Genomic DNA, 19,763 nt, shown 5'->3' with positions numbered 1-19,763 from the left:
TTCACAGTGCTTTTTTGGATGGACAGCAAAATAAAAAGCCCAATAACTCTGGAATTTTAGCAGTACCAATATCAAATTCTACCAGATTGAAGAGAATATGCCACACTTTTGATTGGAAAAAATGCAGATACTGCACTTTGCCTTTGTAGGGCAGCATGGGTATACAGTAGGTGAAAGTTCCAACTAAAATACATCAGAGCTTTCCAAAAAAATCTGTGGAGTCCTATTTCCAAGTGGGAAACATGGATATAGGATTATACCCAAGCTTCTAAGATTTAAGCAATCAAAATAAGTGCATTTCTCTACTTGCTGCTGTTTTTATGTGCCTTCCCAATTCACCCACAAAGTGCTGGACTAATTAACCATTCAGGCATTGTGTCGGCATGTAAGTGTCATCACTATCATTGGCTGAACACACTCAAAGACACGCTCACGGATGCACATATACACTTAATCTCCCACAAGCACTTCTAATTGACAACTTCTTGAAAGTGTCTCACCGCGGTCCCAAGCTCTAAATAATTTTCTGCACTGCTGGTTTCCACGTGTCCAAGCAAATATGGATATAAGTGTTTGGAGGTTGAGCCCTCTGAGGGCGCCTGTTTCTCAGCTGATGTGACTGATATATTGCTCCATTAACAAACCGGCGTCTGGCTTATTGGCCCAGAAGATGAAGAAACTTCACGGGCTCATCAGAAACCCTCTTCACGCTTTAGCTATGACTTTTACTAAAGGCCACTTTCAATAAATGTCAGGCTGCAAACATTGGTAAACAGTTTTAGCTCTGATCAAATTTCAGAGGGGTGGTATACTCAGCGAGGTTGCCACGTCTGTAGGATTACAAGGGTTCCACTTTGGAAATGGCACATTAAACAAATGGAGCATTTCCCACTGGTGACGGCAGTATTTATTCCCACCACTGCAGAGGCCTGCCCTTTCACTTCACGTCCCGCTCACCCAAACGTTGAATTCTACCCTCCCTCCCCCTCCGCATCCGTTCCCATCACAGGATGAGGACTTGTCTCACTCTGGTTACAAAGACCAGCTCACTCACATCTGATGAAATCTTTCCGTGGATCAAATTTTTTGGCACGCCTTGCCTCTGCGAATTTCCATAAAATTTAAATAAAAAGATTGCATCAGAATTATGAGTGAGAAGTTTTCTCCTCCTCCTCCTCTCTTTGATGTCTACCTGTGATCCAACATTAGAATAGATGTGTATTTTTTTTCCCTTCAGCTCGACATAAAGCAGCTCCATCAACACTCACAGAAGGAAATGAAAATAAATATGAATAGTTTAGGCAAGAAAATAAAAGGATAATATATCTAAATCTGTCAAATCTGATATTCTGTTGGTTAAAGCAGAAGTAAGCAGAATGTTTGTGTTAATATAAGTCTTAAATAGTTATATCTTCCGACATCAATCACTTCTATAGAGTGTTTGGTCTGAAACACGGGTCTGTCAGTCACTCTGCTCTGCTGTAAGCCGAGGAGAAAACTTTCCTTGTATCCTACAACCTTTATCCAATGAGGAGAGAGAACGGCATAAAGGGGCGGTCCTCTCTGTGTGTGCAGCCAAGGGATGCGCGTGAATGTGGTGACGTAGGGACGAGGACGGGGACTGCTAACTCCATCTGCTGACAAGAAGTTAGCCAAAACGACCGGATCGCTTACTTCTGCTTTAACTCAATGTTTAGTACATAAGTAGAATGTGTTATTTTATTCATATCATTACTATTACTTTGTAAAGATAGACAGTAGTAGAAAATACCTTACCTTACCTTACCTTGATTTTCAGTAAATGTCCAGTCTGGAGATTCAACATGTTCAATATTTAATGAATAAATAAATACTATAAATAATAATAAATAATAAATACTATTTAATTATGATAAATACGGAAACTAAATATCCAAAAATAAAATTGTAATATGATCCAAAACATTTTTAAAATTCAGCTTACAATGAAATTACTTTTCTATTTAAATGTGAAATCACCAGGTCATTATTATTTCATCATTGACTGTTTAATTATATATGTGAAGTTTTGTGTGTCAGTCGGGATTTGTATCTCTTGCATGTTTTAGCTGCTATAAGACATATGCAAACTCAGAAACTTAAGGATGTCACATATTCACATTCATAAGAGGTGTTCATAAGAACTATTTATGTGAGCAAGTAAATGTAATCACTTGAAGAAAGAGGGTTAGGATTTGTAGAGCCGTTTTGGTTTAGGCCTGTCTTTTCATGTTAATTCATTTGTTGATTATTTGTTGATTTTTTTTTCTTTCTAAAATGGCTTTTTTTTTTTTAAATCAGTTTGTTAGTTTTATGGTGTGAACTAAATGCAGATTCAAGTAAATATCAAATTAATGTTTTACAATTTTATTTTGAAGATCTTTTAAAGGTGTACAGAAAAGAAAATTGAATTTGAGCCCACTTTGGGTCATAAAATTAATGTGATAACTCATCTTTCAGACGATGTAGGCCAAACTTTGTGCAAAATTCTATTTTTGAGTAAATCCGGGATGAAAGTGTGTATTTTTTTTTTCGCATTGGATAATGCAGGCGCACGGATTATACGTCAGCCTGTACACGATTCATCAGCCACTGATATTGGATCCGTCATCCGTCATTCAAACGTCTGAGACACACACACACACAAGGAGCTCGGGCTCGCCCCAAGCTTTGAATATCCCGCCCGCTCGATAACGACCAATCAAATTCGTTTTCCTCACTCGGGTAAACTCGTGTTGCAGCTCGTGACAACTCGGCGCGACAAACAGGACAAACGGCCATTTCTGTACACCTTTAAGAATAGGGTTTGCTTTTTTTTTTGGCTTATTAGAGAATGGGTAGTTGAAAACTGACAGGAAATTACATGAGAGTAAGATGGGGGATGACATGAAACACAGATCCCAGGCCAGTCATAGTGGCTACGTGGCCTGTGTCCCAAACTAGAAGGCATTATGGGCCAGGGTGTCCCAAAGTAACCGTTTTGTCTGCTAAGAGTCACAAATGGTTAAGTAATATCAGTCTCAAGTTCTAAGAACAGGGTGATTTATGGGTAATTATGAGGTGGTTATCGTTCTCCTGATCCACATCTCCAATATTTGGATTGTTCATTGCCCTTGTCGGTCATCTTCATCCATGTATTGTGGGTGACTAGTGTCTGAGAAGAGATTATTGATGTCACTGTCATCAGGCGGTCACCTTAGAGTGCTCCTAGCGATGAGTACTCTTCACTGAACAGGTTTTTAATCAAAATAATGTGTGTCAGACACTACTGAAACCTGTTTGCTGTGGAGAGCCTGAGTAAACAAACAATTATTCTTTCCACCAGCATTCAAACAATATATGAATGACACGAAAACAGTGTTTGCCAAAATCAATCAAGGAAAAATAGCGAAGATGCACTTTGCGATCATTTTATTGTATTTGTGCATTATTGTATGGTATTTTTATAACAATGTTTTCATAACAACAGAGATTTTCTTTTTGTGTGTGTGATTTTCTTTTTGAGGTTCTTTTTGATGAACAATGTAATCTTTGCAAAGAGGAGAATCAGTTAAGTTGGCGAGGTTGAATTATTGAACACAGTTAGCAAATTACTTCACATGGGATAAATATAAAAATGGAAATAAAAAAGTGAGTTGATGGATGGATGAATTTGACAATGTGTTTCTTGTTTAAAGATCCAAGTAGATCTTGACACTTTTACAAAACACCATGCTAGTGGCTTTGTCAGACACAGAAGTGCATTAAAGGGACATTGTGTAACTACTCCTGTTATCTAGTCACGAAAATCGATTATTTCATTCAAAAGTCTGTTTTTCATTAATCAGTAATCCCCCCCATCAACAAACTGAAGTGTTCCTTTCAGCTCTGAATAAGCCGTTCATATCATTCATATCTACATGGAGCGGGTAAGCTCGGTGCTGGCTGCCATGTCGTGTCGCCATGTTTTTACGTTCAGTGGCAGCGTGACGGTAGGAAACCACGGAAACTCAGCGGAGACACCGGAGCTGTCGGCTCAGGTCGAGGTGGCGTCTGTGAAAAGTCACCGCGGTAACGCAGTGAGGAGGAATGGAGCGTTACACTGATGCTGCATTCACCTGCAGTCGGGCAGACGGCCGTCGGTAACAAACCAGATGTCATTTTAGTCACAGAAGTCCAGAGAAAGCCGGTAAAACGTGGGTCAGGTAAACAATACGACATCGCCATGACAACATATTGTCACGTGTATTGTTTTGCCTCGTGCTGACGGACCACTTGTTTACATAGAGGCTTGTTTATGCTGTTACGTGCAGCGGCTGTCGTCCGTCTGCCGTCTGCCCAATTTCATGTGAATGCAACATGAAAAATACGATTGAGTTGCTTGCGATATACAACCGCAACGCTAGATGGGAGTAATTCCTACACAATGTACCCTTAAGCTAAATGCTAACATGGTTACAATGCTACAGTAATATGATAATGTTGGACATTCTTTATCTTATTTTAGTAAGGTAGCATGCTAACATTTGCTGATTAGCACTAAACCAAAGCAATCAACAAAGTCCCAAAAAAAAATCAATGTGCAAAGTTGTAGGAAAAGTTTTCTAAAGAATAAAAACTGTAAACCTCTATCGTTGCATTAGAGGAAAAGTCAGGGGATTAGCAACGTGATGAGGATCCATCCTCAGGGGACAATGAAGGTCTGGACGACATTACACGCCAACTAATTGAACAGTTGTCGAGATATTTCAGTCTGGATCAAGGACAGAGTAGAGTGACCATCATTGCCATTCAGAGAGCGATCTGCTGGCATGAATAAAAATCTGTTGGATGGATCTGTCATCCCTGCACAGATGAGTTCTGTGATTATCAACTACTTGAAGTGCTGTCCCGAAATCCCTTCCCACGCAGTTGCACACCACTTCACAGTTTAATTAACACAACCGATGGCTCTCAAGAGTGCCGCACAACCTCACACGTGATCTCATCGACCCCAAACCACCTGCACGGGTTCAAATGTCTGGGAACTCCTCATGATTATCAGTCAACAGGACACATGATGTCTTTTAAATGACTTGGAGGGCAGAAAATTTAAAATGCAGAAAAAATACCTATATATCTGCATTAATCCTGCATATGAAAGTAAAGCTGCGGTTTTAGCTTCCAAAAGGGAGTTTTAAAGCATTCTAACAAAGCGCCAGAGATTTTTTTTTATATGACAGCCAATGGGGAGCGGCTGCAAGACGGATGGAAAGCAGCCACTTTGGAAAGGCCTGTCATCTTTGTTGGCAGAGTGGAGTGCTTTATAAAGTTGTCGAACATTTTTAACTTTTCAGAGGGAGACCACACAAAGTGGACTGTGAACTGCTGTTTTTTGCGAGCGGAGGAAGAAGTGTTATGGTTTTCACCTGACATGGTTGTCACATTACAGTAAGATCAAGGGTGGAGAAACCAAGTGGAGAAGTTTGTAGTGGCTGCTTTGACGCCGCAGCGCTCTGCTGTGGTGATTCTTTGACTGCTGAACACCTTTTGTGAGCCACCTCTTGTTATTTTCTTTTGCACAGAATGTGAATGTTTTCTATAGAAAGCCAAAGGAAAACCTTCACTAACCTTTCTGTCACATTTCTAGCATAGGTAATAGGTAATTTAAATACCTAAAGAAATGCACTAACAAATCAGAATCAGCAATACAATTAAATCACTTTAAATTGACCAGGAGGGTCATGTACTTTCTGATTTTTTGCCTTTCTAGCTAGAATTTCAAGTATAAAAACCTATAAAATATAAAATCTTTTCTTCCTTGATTTCATTGAGGGTTTTCTTTTCAGGAAAAGGGTTTTCTATAGGAAACCTTTGACATCTGGTCAGATTATAATGCACACGGTCACATCAAGAATACAAAACATATGCAGAACAAGTTAAGAGGTGTATCTTTATTACAGCACAAACATAATAGTACTGCCTTCTTTGTCATTTTTCTCGGTATTATCACATCGTCTTTGTGTAATCCCCCAGACTCACTGTGTAAAAGTATCATTTTAAAGCTTCCATAACTGTAAATGTTGTTGTAAACCTTTCCAGGTAGAATAGGGATATGTTATAATGTCATCGAAAATACATTGCTGCTTTGGTAGAATAGAATTTTATTCTAATTGTAACTTTTTTGTAGCATTAATTCTCATATAAAAACTGTACTATGAATAATGGCCCAAGCTGTTACAGTATAGCATTAGCCGACACAAACAAATACAAATTGGGCAAAAATGAAAAATTAATAAATAAAATCCATTGTTAAACTCAGCATAAAGTGCATCTCCACAGCTTGCAGTATTACAACCAAATGAGAGACCACACTCCACACCCCGAGTGTCTATTTTTAACAGAAACACTTGTTTCATCCACCTATTAATTCCAATTTTTCCACTTCTCTCTTTAAAATGGTTTGCTCCCTTCCTGCAGCACTTACTGTAGATTTTTCACATTAAAAGCCTGCCCATAATGGGAAGGCTGAAAAATTAGTATTGTGAAGAACCGAAAACTGTTGAGTCTGACGTGACTGTGGTTATATTGATGGTATTAATGCTGTTGAAAGGTACATAATAAATAATGTATCAAGGCCACATGGAGTAAACATGGAGGAAGTATATTGTGTTTGCAATTTCTCGCTGCTTTTGAAATAAATAAGTTACAGCCAACATGCACACAAAGCCAGTGAATATATAGCTGATTATATAGCCTACTGTAGACAAGTGACAAGTTAGAGAGAACAACCTGAATAAATTAGTGGATAAACAAAACAAATGCAGATGTTTCCACATAGCTGCTTTGCATGGTCTAATGATTCAGTCAATATCCCATCATGCTGTGTGGCAGATGTTTAAAAGATCAGAATGGCAAAGAAAGATCTATGTGACCTTGAAAGATGCGGGTTCATTTTTGGGGCATGATGGTAGGAGCCACAGTTACAAAGATGCTCATCTGGCCAGTGTTTAGTTTAGTTTAGTTTAGTTTATTAGTTTAGTAAGGGAAAATGTGCAATTACATTAATCATTTAAAGGGAAAACAATGAAAAGATGGTTGCACCAGATTTAGCTCCCAGCTAATTCCCATCTGTAGTCCCGACACATAACATGAAAATAGTAAAGTACACAGAATACAAGCTATTATACAAAGATGAGGCATAAACAGACACAGTTAGACAATGGACAACATTTAGACAACAACATGTACAGTATGAGGTAGGCAAAGTGCAAAGTGCTCATAGCAGCATGATTATTCATAGTATTGATAATAATAATAAAAGTAATAATAAAGATAAAACATGAAAGTGGCGACAGTGGCAGATGTAGCCTAATACCAACGATGGTAATTCTCAGTTACAAAAAATAAAAAATGACCAGCTATGGTAATGTGACAGATGTATCTATGGCTATCAGATGAAAACAGAGACAAGAAGTGCTAACGAAAAAGAGAAACAGCCCAATGAGTCGGGCAGAGAGCCTGACAGCACCATCTAATGTTGGCAACTTTGATGGCTAAGGAGCCATTTCTTTGTGGCAAGATAGAAACTGCGATAGTTTTTGTTGGTCTTCAGGTCATTAGGGAGACTGTTCCATTCACCAATGGCCTTAAAGCAGAAGTAAGCGGAATATTTGTGTTAATATAAGTCTTAAATAGTTATATCTTCCGACAGCAATCACTTATATAGAGTGTTTGGTCTGAAACACAGGTCTGTCAGTCACTCTGCTCTGCTGTAAGCCGAAGAGAAAACTTTCCTTGTATCCTACAACCTTTATCCAATGAGGAGAGAGAACGGCATAAAGGGGCGGTCCTCTCTGTGTGTGCAGCCAAGGGATGCGCGTGAATGTGGTGACGTAGGGACGAGGGCAGGGACTGCTAACTCCATCCGCTGACAGGAAGTTAGCCAAAACAACTGGATCACTTACTTCTGCTTTAACAGAAAAAGCTGATTGGCCAAAGGTGGATTTTCAAAATGGAATTTTACAGTCTCCCATGTCGCAGATCTTAAAGCTCTTGTTTTGTTTTCTGAGCAAGGAAGGACACATTTTTTCAGTGGAGGAGGAGCTGTATTATTAATTATTTTATGAACTAGACAGATATTAGATAATTTACAGATATTATCAAAACTTAGTAGGTTATGTTTGACAAGGATGTTACAATGATGGTGCTGTCTAGTTTTCTTGTCCATGACCTTCAATGCCTGTCCGTAAAGAGACCTGATTGGATGAAGTGTAGTGTGATTGTCCTGAGACCACCATGGCATACAGTATCTTAAGTAGGGAAGTATCATGTCATTGAAGTACGTTATGTGTTTCAGGAACAGTGACTGTAAAGTGACAGGTCTCTGGGAAATAGAGTCAGTAAATAGAGATAGTATGGGAAACTGTGGTTGGCAGCGCTCATTTGATGACTATGAAGCTCATGCATCAGTTTAGGAAAAGCAGAGCAACCTTTTCTCGAATGACAGGTACTGACATGATCAACAACTACACAGAGAAGGACACTACAGTACTGTACTGTAGGTTGCAGTGGTTGGACTGATCTATTCAGACACCACCTCCTCTTCCTCATCATCAAAGCATTAATGAGAGAATACCTTTCTAAAGATGGCGTCGGTCCCTACGGGTAGCAATGAAGCTGTACCGGCAACTCACAAAGACTTAACATCATCTGTCTAATCCGAAACAGCTTTGTTGCTTCTTGGCTTTAGAATTAAGAATGTTTTATAGCTTTTTCTGTTTCTTATTTTTACACCAATTATTTCCAATTTCCAATTATAAGCCAGTTTCAAGAGAATGCCTCTCTACATTTCACTGCATTATCATTTGACAGATAAAACCACTGAAACATCTTCCCCACAATAGATGGTCCTTGGTCGAAAACATGAACTCTCGCACTGCTTAATTTAACAGTACTGATTAAATGTCTTATTCAAACACATAAGTTGACCAAAGTGCTGTGCAAACATTAAAAATTGATTTCTGGCTCTGCATTTCAAGTACAGTGAAATATAACGTTTCAAATTGTCATGAATTAATAAAAAAAATATTCAGAATTCTTGACCTGGGATCATAGCTGATAGGCATTTTATTCAAACACATTTTGTAGCAGTGAAGTTCGGGGGATTGTAGCTCTGGGAGAGCGAGAGTTGGAGCTTGAAACTTTAAGCCGTGGATATTTACAGGCTGTCACGGCCTCTTGTGCTCAACTGTTGCCCCTGCAGTCGTCCCCTAGCAGTAAATATTATGTCTTTTTGTTGTTCTACCAGGTTCATATAGTTGATTTTTGTCTTTTTGACACTTCTATACACATTGTGGCATATTATAGTATAGCCCTGATCCTTACAATAAGAAAGAGATATCACGCCTTCTTCGTCTTGTAACCCCTCTTGTGTGTTGTCATGGCAATCCCATTGGCATGTGAGCATCTGCCTAGTGGGGGAGAGCCTGTGAAGGACTGAGCTTTAGTTTTCCATTGGTTCTGCTTCTAGATGGCCTATTGAGGTCAGAAAGATGAGTGATGTGGTTTAAGTTGAGAAAGAAAAGTTGCTCTTTGCTGTTTAACTTCATCTGTCGTCCTGATTATTTATTGGTTATGAGGCCGTTGCCCATAGTTACTGTAACAGATGTCACTGATAAACTGAGTATGTGGTCCAGGAGTTATCATCTGACAGTTCAAAATTCAGAAAAAAAAAAAAAATCCTTGGCAAACCTTAATTCTACATGTGTGTAAATAACCCATCATATTTCAACCTAGGGCGGCTTGGTGGTGCACTAGTTATTACTGTCGCCTCACAGTGAGAAGATGTTGGGTTTGAACCTGAGCCTGGGGCTGTTCAGTGTGGGCACTCCTGTGTGTGTGGAGTTAACATGTTCTCCCAGTGTGTGTGTGTGTGTGTGTGTGTGTGTGTGTGTGTGTGTGTGTGTGTGTGTGTTCCCTCTGGTCTCTGCAGCTTCTCCAAAGACGAGCACATTAGGCTGGTTTCTAATCTGCGCATAGGTGTGAATGTGAATGTGAATGTGAGTGTGTGTGTGGTCATTTGTCTCTATACGTCAGCTCTGTGTCAGATAGGTGACAAGACTGAGAGGCTAATGAGTTTACGCTGATATTAACTCAACATTATATGTTCATCAGGGTTTTTTCTTTTTTCTGTTTGTCCAGTTTTATGTCCTTGTTGGATTGTGTTTGTCTTCAGCCTGCAGACAGGAGAATTAATACTGACCTGTCCAGCGTGTAATGATGCTATCTTCTACTGACACCTGCTGATATGGAAATACACTTCCCTTCTCACTGTTCACATTTTCATTTAGATCCATCCATCACTGGGCTCCTGCCTGTACAGAAACAACAGTCCTCACAACGATAACATCTAAAGAACCTTTTTTTTCTTCTTTTTTTATCATTTTGAGACAAAAGAGCTTTGATTCCCTCCCCAATAACACTTTGAAAGAGATGCCTATTCCTGTCTTCTGCTTATGTTCATCTGTTTTATGAGGGCAGCTAAACACACACACATACACACAAAATAGAAAAAAAAATACTAAAGTGAAAGCTTGCCCTGATTGCGAGCTTGATTACTTTCATTGATGTGGATGACAAATCGGCATGGTGGCAAGGCTGGCAAGGCACAGAAGGCAGCGGGGGCACCAGACTGAAAGGGCTGGGAAGCACTCCTGCATGTCTTTAATTAACATGTGTGTGTCAAGGGCAACTCCAAAACATGGTCTCACTGTGCTACAGTAATTTAGCAACATTTTAGTCACATTAAAAATGCATTTAAAGGGACATGTCGACATTTTTTTTTCGTCTCTTGCCTCACTCTCGAGTCCATGACAAGCAGATAGACACCATCCTTCTGACTGTGCGTGCAGTAACAAGGGAGAGCCCGTATCGCCCGTAATTAGCTTAGCTCAAACGCTGGAAGTGTATAGGCAGTGTTGCCAACTTGGCGACTTTGTCGCTAAATCTGGCGACTTTCCAACCCGTCTTGGTGACTTTTTTTGTCAAAAGCGACTAGCGACAAACCTGAAATCACGTTATCACAGCTGTTTTCAACGAGCAGCGGCGCTGCCGCGGGCACTGCAGGTAGTCAGCCTACACACAGTAGTGTCACGGAGCTGCCTCCGCTGCATTCAGAGACGCACTGCTCCACGCCACAGACATAAGCCCCCCCCCCCGCCCCCCCCCCCGATGAGATAATGACGTCATTTTGCGACTTTTAGCGACTTTTACGACAGCCAATAGCGACTTTGCTTACTGAGGAGTTGGCAACACTGTGTATAGGTAGTGTGAGCCTGCCTCCACGTTAAGTCATCAGAGAAACTCTTCAGCAACTCTAAACGGAAACAGGCGGGCCGATCTTCGTCTCAGAGCTGACAAAACTCTCTGGTAAGGCATCTTGAGCGGTCAAATGCCGGTAACGGGACAAGATCGGTCAAAACGGAGGGTTCAAGCAACAACGGTTTATTTTGGTTCAAGCTAGCTACATCGAGGGTAGGTTAGCTTCTTATTTCAAAGTAAAAGCACAAATTCTATCGTCATGGTTTTCTGTATGTAAAGGGCAACGGGGGTTTTATTTTGTGTGTTTGTGTGTTGGTCACAACGGCTAGCTTGAGTAGCACCGGATTTGTACGAACAAAATTGTAAACCGCTGGTATTTAGACAAATTAATGACACACTGCTGATCTAAATGGCTACTTTCTCGCCTAAAAATGTTTGAAATGTCGATAAAGTGATATATTTACAGAGTTTAGAGCTAAAATGAAATCAGCTTCTGACTGCTGATTTCGGCTCAGGTAGGAGGCAGGCTAACACTACCTATGCACTTCCAGCGTTTGAGCTAAGCTAATTACGGGCAATAGGGCTCTATCTCCCTTATTACTGCACGCACAGTCGAAAGGATGGTGTCTATCTGCTGGTCATGGACTCGGGAGTGAGGCAAGACATGGAAAAAAAAATGTTGACGTATCCCTTTAAGAAAAGTTCCCGTTGGGCAGTAGATCGGCAGCTCTGATGTGATGGATACTCCATCTCTTGCTGTAGGTGGACGACGTGCGTGTCTGCGTGTGTAGTATTTGGCTCACTGCATCGATGCTGCACTGTTTGTAGCGTGCATGCTGCTGCTCAGTACATCAGACAGTGAATCACAAGTGATACTTGTAATGCCCTCTTTCATACATATCTGCTCTATCTCTCACTGTATCAAACAGTCATTAATCATTCATCAAAATATCTCTTCTAAAAAACTGAGCTGTGGTTTTGGACTCGAGCTGCCTGTTCTTTGGCTCTGTAACTTTCTACCAGCAGCAACAACAACACGGGCTGCTTCATTGTTTTCTGCCAGATTGGATTGTTTCAGAAGCGGAGCCTCTTATGCACTGCGGGCTATGAGTACATTATGTTTCAGGGTTATATTAAGCACAGCCAGCGCATGGAAACATGTGACCGATACCCACTTTCAGGTTAGTTTCATGATTTGATGCGACAAAACCACGAGTGACTGATCTGATATGCTCTCGGATTAAAAATTGACTGTGCATGTAGTTTTTTGACGAAAAATTGCTCAGGCCTGTTTCTATGAAAATATAAACTCGTTTTTCCACCACATGTTAGAGCCATTATCTCTTTGCTGTTATGATTCAGGGAGCAGGTTCAGATATGAGGCACTGTCTGAGGGGAAGCAAAGTTTACATAAATGTCAGTAAGGATTGTTATAATAATAATAATAATAATTTTTGCCTTTTATTTGATTGAAAGCTGCCACGCCAGAGAGAGCAGTGAACTCTGCTGTAAACTGCTCCACTGCATTTTCAGCTTTATCCCCAAAAAAGATGTATATGCACTCGCTTTGTACCTGCTGTCAAGCCATCACACATGTCCCTTTGTGCTGATTTAAGTCTATTTAAACTGCCTTTTTGACATTTTTTAATCAGCTTATTTTGGATAGAAAACAGAATTCATCTTTATTCAATTTTCTTCAATAAAAGAAATGGATTGCTCTTTTGTTGGAAAGGAAAAATAGTTTTCAGCACAACTGGTAGCGGTGCACACACTCCTCATGTGACAGTTTGTCTGATTTCATTTCTTACACTTTATTTGACAATTTAAGTTCCCACGGGGCTCGAAGCTAAAAATGTAAAAAAAAAAAAAAAAAAAATCAAATGGATTACATTTAATCTCATTCTGACTGCGTTTCACTCTTACACTTCAGGTGACACTTCAACTCTTTGCATAACGGATGAAACACATCCAGTGGCTCGTTTCACATGCAAAGAGTTCACTTTTTTTAAATAAATAAATGTATGACAGATGTACAGAATTTGCACACGACACTGATCAGACTGGACCATCAGGAAAAAGCTGCAAAAGTCATCTCACTATCAGGGTTAGGGTTAGCTGATTATCTTAACTGTTACAGTATTTGATGTGATTTTACGCCATAAAACATACATAGCCTAAAAAATTACTTTATTTGACGCCTATCTCTATAACACATTATAACCATGCTTATAATGGTTATAATGCAGTTATAGCACTGTATAACTATAGTTATACAAGCATAATGCCTTATAACAATAATCACACTATAAAGCATGTTATCATGACTTATAAGGTCAGGTATAATAATATGTTATAATTGTTAGTAACTCACTATACTATAATAAATATAGTTATAATGTGTTATAATTGGCTTGTAAACAAGTATCACTATCATTAGAAACACTCAGAAATTATCATAAGACTTTATAACAATAAGCATAACACATCATAGAGCACTGTATAATGGCATATAAGGTCAAGTATTATAATAGAGAGTTATAATGCTCTATAATGTGTTACGCTTATTGTTATAAAGCCTTATGATAATTTATGAGTGTTTCTAATGATAGTTATACACATTTATAAGCCAATTATAACACATTATACCTATATTTAAAATGCATTATCGATGTGGGCATTGTCAGCGAGTTACTAACAATTATAACGTATTATAATACGTATATAAGTCATGGTAAAATGCTTTATAGTGTGTTATGGTTATTGTTATAAAGCATTATGATCATTTATGAGTGTTTCTAACTATAGTTATCCAGTGCTATAACTGCATTATAACTCATTATAAGTATGGTTATAATGCGTTATAGATGCAGAGGCGTCAAGTAAAGTGTTACCAAATATTTTTTTAAATGTGCATCATTTTGACATATTTTGCTTCATACAGTATGTGACACAGATGTTCTAGCATTTGTTGGTCTTACCAAGATAATAATTACACATATTCAGCACATAATTATGCACCAACTCGACATTTTTTCTGCATAATGTGTAAACATGTAATTATTCTTTAATAGCTTCATTTTAATGTCAGAATCAGATACATGTTGCAGTATCAGAATGGATGATGAAGTCTATCCTCAGAGGTCTTGTAGAGTCCATGCCTCAGTGGGTCGACATTTTCAACGGGCAGCATATTAGGCAGGTGGTCGTAACGCTCTGGCTCATTAGTGTTTGTCAGCTTCGTATGGCACTAATCCAAACAAATACAGCGATCACACATCATGTCAGGTGGTTTTGTGTGTTTGCATGCATGCATATGTGCAAATATTTTTTGTTTGATTGCTGGATTAGATGTGACAAAAAATTAAAGCTGTTGAAATTTGCATAAAAAACAAGCAAGAGGATAAAAAAAATCATGGAATATAAGGGAGGACTGCAAGAGTTAACAATTCAACACAATCTACGAGGAATAAGGGAGAAACCTGTGTTTACAGATCCCATTCATCTGCACACCACTGCGCGATAGCTAACAGTTTCTCCATGGTGACTGCTAATTCCCTACCTCCCAGCTTGAAATGAAAGAGGAGAGACTGAGCCACTGAGCCCCTCTCAGAGCACAGTACCATGGCTACTCACCAGAACATGGCCCAGTGAATAGATGAAAAGCCAAGCATGTCGTGAGCTGATGTCAGTGACAGCTGCACTGAAGCCCCCGTCTACATTTTTAGCTCTTTTTTTTTGCTTTGTTTTGTTTGCAGGATGACCCTTCTCTGCCCCCTTTGGTGTCCTCCTCCTCCTCTTTATTCAACCTCGTTGTATGTGTTATTTAATGAGTCTAAAGCCCCCCACTGGCTTTACATATGGCACATATTAGATGTGTGCACAGAATAGGCAATAAATGATTTCCGTGGAGTAAAGAATTGTGATTTATTTGATGTAAATTGTTGTTGTGGACAGGTTTGCATCTGATTCTCAGCAGGAAACATTATCAGAGAGCGATTGTTTCACGCTTCTATGTTTGGCTCGTTTGCTGCAGATACCCTGTTAAGCCTTGCTGGTGAAGCTGCTGTGAAATTTCTTGAGGGTGATTGTTGATTAAGAGCTCTTGAGAAGTGGCAGAGGCTGTTTTAGTGTACTCCAGGATCCTGGATTGCTCACAGGTTGCCTGTAGGTATGGACTTTTGTATCCAGTTTGGATTGTGCACAGTCCATTGAATGGGAGAATTTGTACTCTCTTTGAAAGAGACACCGATACGCTGCTTGAAATGTGCATTTTGGGGATTACATCTATTTCTTTATTTATGTTTATTTTTTCCCTTATTTGAAGCCTCTGTTTCTTTCTATTTCCAATGTTGCACAGAGCCAAAGCAAAATGGGCGTAGAGAGGAACAAAATAGAATTACACGCCATCCAACATGAGTTTTCATGTAGCGCGGAATGGCAAAAAATGAAAATTCAAATGCTCGAACAATCTGAACACACTGTGCCGTAGTTCTGGTGATAGGACAAGCTTGTATCAGTGGGTTGTTATGGGTTCTTTTATGCTTTTTTACCTCTCTCCCTTGCTACAAGGTAAACAAGCAAACACAAAGCTAACAGGCTGGTCCCTGGAGAACTGCCTGCATACAAAGCGATGATGAGTGTCAGCACTGATTTCAGAAGGGTTCGCGTTCAGATCCCACCCCACCTTCACAATCTCCGGGAGCGCCTTTGAGCTCCACTGCTGTGCAGCAATGTGCTGCGTGCTGCTGTGTTACACTCACCTCGAGGGAAGCAGAGAAAAGAATTACAAGAGGAGTATTTACATTTTTGCAAGTGAAGCAACTATGGTGTTCAGTAAAAGTAATAAGAGTTGAAACTTCAAAAACCACCTGAAAATGAGCAGTGACGGTTTTAAAATGGGTTAGATTAATGAGAGGGGGGAAGTATTTGACCAGGGTATACTTTTAAATAAGCCTTGCCAAGCTATACATATTTGATTCAGTCTTCAATGTTGATGAGATTTAGCGATGGGGCATGTGAAGCCGGCTGCTGCACCGTTGTGTGTCTTCTTCTTCTTAGAGAGTGGGAAATGGAGCAAACCAAACAGTTCACTGAAAAGACCACATAGTGTGCTCTGCCCCCTGACCCGGCTTGCATGCTTTGTGGCCTGTCAAGCTTTGTCCTCCTCGTCCATGGCATTTACCGGAAACAAACCGCCACGGATGGCTTCCTCAAGATTAAATGTTGACTCTCTCTCTCTCTCTCTCTCTCTCCGTGACTGACAATTTACCTCAAGTTTGCCTCCCCGACAGCGGGAGATGGTGAATAAACACGGTGGTGCTCCGACGAGAGAGAGGTGGCATATGCGGCGCCGAGGCTTGAGGACACAGCCGATGCAATCACCGCGGCCCTAACGTGGCATCCATCAGCCGGCTGATGGATTCCATTAATAAAAGACCTTTGGTGTTGTATCCCCTGTTCAGTATGTACTCCTTCAGCGCTATCAGTATAATATTGACCTAATCATTCTCCACCCCTGCAGCAGGAGTGGAACCTGAAATACCATTGTTATTTATCCCATAATGAGATGTTGACATTTACTGATAAATTGAAATAAGAGTTTCAGCAATAATGACATCTGGCTACGTTGCGTTATAGAAATAAAAATGTTGCCTGTTGCTCGACACGACAAACAACAAGAAAGGACAGTGCTTAATTGAAAAAACACTATACACGGTTTGTATGAACTCATTTATTCCATTAAAAAGAAGCAATAAATGAAATTTAAAAAAATTAATTGCTCAAATATAATCCTCCCTATGGACCGTTTCTGCAAAGTGTAACACAGTAGCTGTACTTTTTGTCCTCTTAAGTAGCGGGTCAGGCGTGGTCAGGATATTAAAAATCATGCAGCGTCAAAAGAGGTTCTGGCAAACCATCAGACGACTTGAGAAGAAAGAGGGCGAGCCTTTGCCCCAACTGTTTTAATCAGCGATACTGCAGCTGCTGAGCACGACGGAGGATCGTGCGAGTGGTAGAAAATTCAAGCGAGGAACTCCTGAACCCAAATGATGTGTTGTCTATGAGGAAGACCTGTCTGCAGATTCCTTCTAAGCCTCAGCCATCTCCTTGGCAGAGGTCAGCAGTAGTTAGAAAGTCCCACAGTTGCAAGGTTCTGGCTTTTTTTTTTTTTCCTGGCTGTCACTGCTAACACGTCTCTTCAGTGTCACTTGGAGTTCAGGAAATGGTGCCTCAGGCTTCTTGAGGAAGCATCGGCCAGTCTCACAAGGGTGCTGACAAGGAGGTTCTGATTGATGAATCACGGTTTCAAGAGGAATAATTTGGCCTGTGTCTGGCTCTCGGAGCAGTTGATCAACCTTTACGTGGACACTGCGCTGTGCTTTGGAGGTTGTTTTTTCTGCTCTTAAAATAGGTCCAAGGTATCCTAACAACGGTTGGAGTACGACTAAAGCTAATGGGTCTCTAGCTGTGTATGAGGAGCAGTCTTGTTTGCAGGTGTGATAACTTAAATGTCAAGGCACAGCTACAGAGTGAACTGTAGAAAGTCCAAGAGGAAAGAGGAACCACGGGGTCTTCCCGTCTTGTTGGAGATGGCTGATAAAAACAGTAATTTAACCTTCGTCTTGTGTTAGCTTTCTGCTACCATCTATGGTGTTCGGGTCAGTTTTGACCCGTGTTTTAAATCAGCTGTAAAATACACTAAAAACATTTTTTTTCATCAAATTTGTTTTTCTTCTCTTGGTTACATTGTCAGGCTTCCTTATCTGTGAAAATATTGGTTTTAATATTTTTTGGTGTGGGTGTCTGGGTCTTTTTTGTCAGTATGACCCTTGGCTTCAGTCTAACTTACTTTCCTCTTGTCGGCTTTCTGCTACCATTTATGGTGTTAGGGTCGGTTTTGACCTGAGTCTTAAATCAGCTGTAAAACAAACTAAAACAATTATTTATCATCCCATTTGTTCCTCATCTCTTGGTTACATTGTTAGGCTTCCTTATCCATGAAAAGGTTGGTTTTGCACTTATGATTTCAGTTTTAACTCTCATTATTGTTCTTATCATTATAACCGGGTCAAAATTGACCCGAACACCACAAATGTCATAATTTTAACCAGAGCATTTTATAATTTTTTGAAAAAAAAAATGTTTTTGCAACTTGACCCATGACTGAGACCCAAAGTCTTCCTACTTAATGGGAGCACACCACTTAATCACTGGAGGACCCCTTTAAGTTTGAACTGTTTACACTGTGATTATTGGCGCCGCTGATTATTTGCAGAAACCATTTGTCTCAGTGCAACAGGCTGGGGAGAGCTTGGCTGGCGAGGAAGCGAGGAAAGCAACTGAAAGAGCAATTTTAACAGATAGACAGATGGAAATACTCAGCTCAGTCTTTCCTGATATCGCTGCTTTGGAAGCAGCAAGATTCAAAAACACTTAGAGCCAGATTGAGAGCGCCATTGAATTGAGATATCACAGCTTCAACTGGAGCTTTATTCTGTGCACATTTTACACCAAATATTGAGAATCATGAAAAACATTCTGTGAGAATATCCACTAAAAGCATGCCCTGCATGCTTCGCCTTTAATTGAGGTGTTTTGTCATGTTGGAGGTGGTAGACCAAAGACTGAAGCATGCACTCTGCTAAATGCTGACAGTTAAAAATGGTCCATGTGTCCATCTTTAAATACCAACAATGGCCTTCCCCTAAGATATGTGACAGTTTCTGTGTTCGCTCTGATGTGCAGCACATTGAAGGGATTGATGGCCATCAGACAGCTGTGACTTCAAGAAGGATTATTCAAGGTTGGTTACTTGTCATGGTAATTTTAAAGCTCCAAGAGCTACGAGTGTTCTTTCTTTAGAGTTGTTCAAGGTTTTTCTTTTTTTTCCGTCATACTTTGAGTTGGGGTCTTAAAGTCATCTTTAAACTTGTGACTTGTTCTTCTGAGATTAAACCTCTGTCATAAGCAGAGGGTTGTTGTAGTGACTACAAAGGATCACTGATAGAAATGTCACTTGTCTGACTTCTTTGTAGACCTGTAAGTCTTTCTATGGATCATTGTAGAAATGTCTATTAATATTTTTCCTGTTCTCCTGCTACTTGAAGCAACTTGAATTTCACAGTGGTAGCCCACATTCTTTGAAATGAAAAATATCAGATTTGAAGATATGATCTTGTGTGCTACTAGTTTGTAGAGAAGGAAGGTTCACATGGCCATAAAGAAAAGGATTTATCTGACAACGTGGTTCCTGGTACATGACCTCACCTTGCCATCAGTGGTGGATAAACTTCCAGCTACGTTTTATATTCTGTTCTCAATGGCAATGAGATGGAAATGCTGGAAATATTTGAGCTTTGATATACAGAGTTCATTTAACACAGTGTGTCATTGAGATATTACAGAGAACATTCACATCTATCAAATCATCTGCTCTCCTTTTTTAATCCAAAGGGCAGAAAATG

General features: G+C 39.9%; 1 protein-coding gene across 1 annotated transcript in view; it reads left to right on the top strand.

Annotated features, from left to right (window-relative positions):
• LOC311003413 (cadherin-7-like) overlaps nt 1-19,763 on the top strand; it is a gene marked incomplete at both ends in the record, with an annotated part of 111,717 nt that overhangs the window by 20,479 nt on the left and 71,475 nt on the right. The window lies entirely within an intron of this gene.

Source organism: Trachurus trachurus, assembly GCF_905171665.1.
Source record: "Trachurus trachurus genome assembly, chromosome: 20".
In the NCBI taxonomy this organism is placed as follows: Eukaryota; Metazoa; Chordata; class Actinopteri; order Carangiformes; family Carangidae; genus Trachurus; species Trachurus trachurus.
This window is presented reverse-complemented; position numbering and strand designations above follow the sequence as displayed.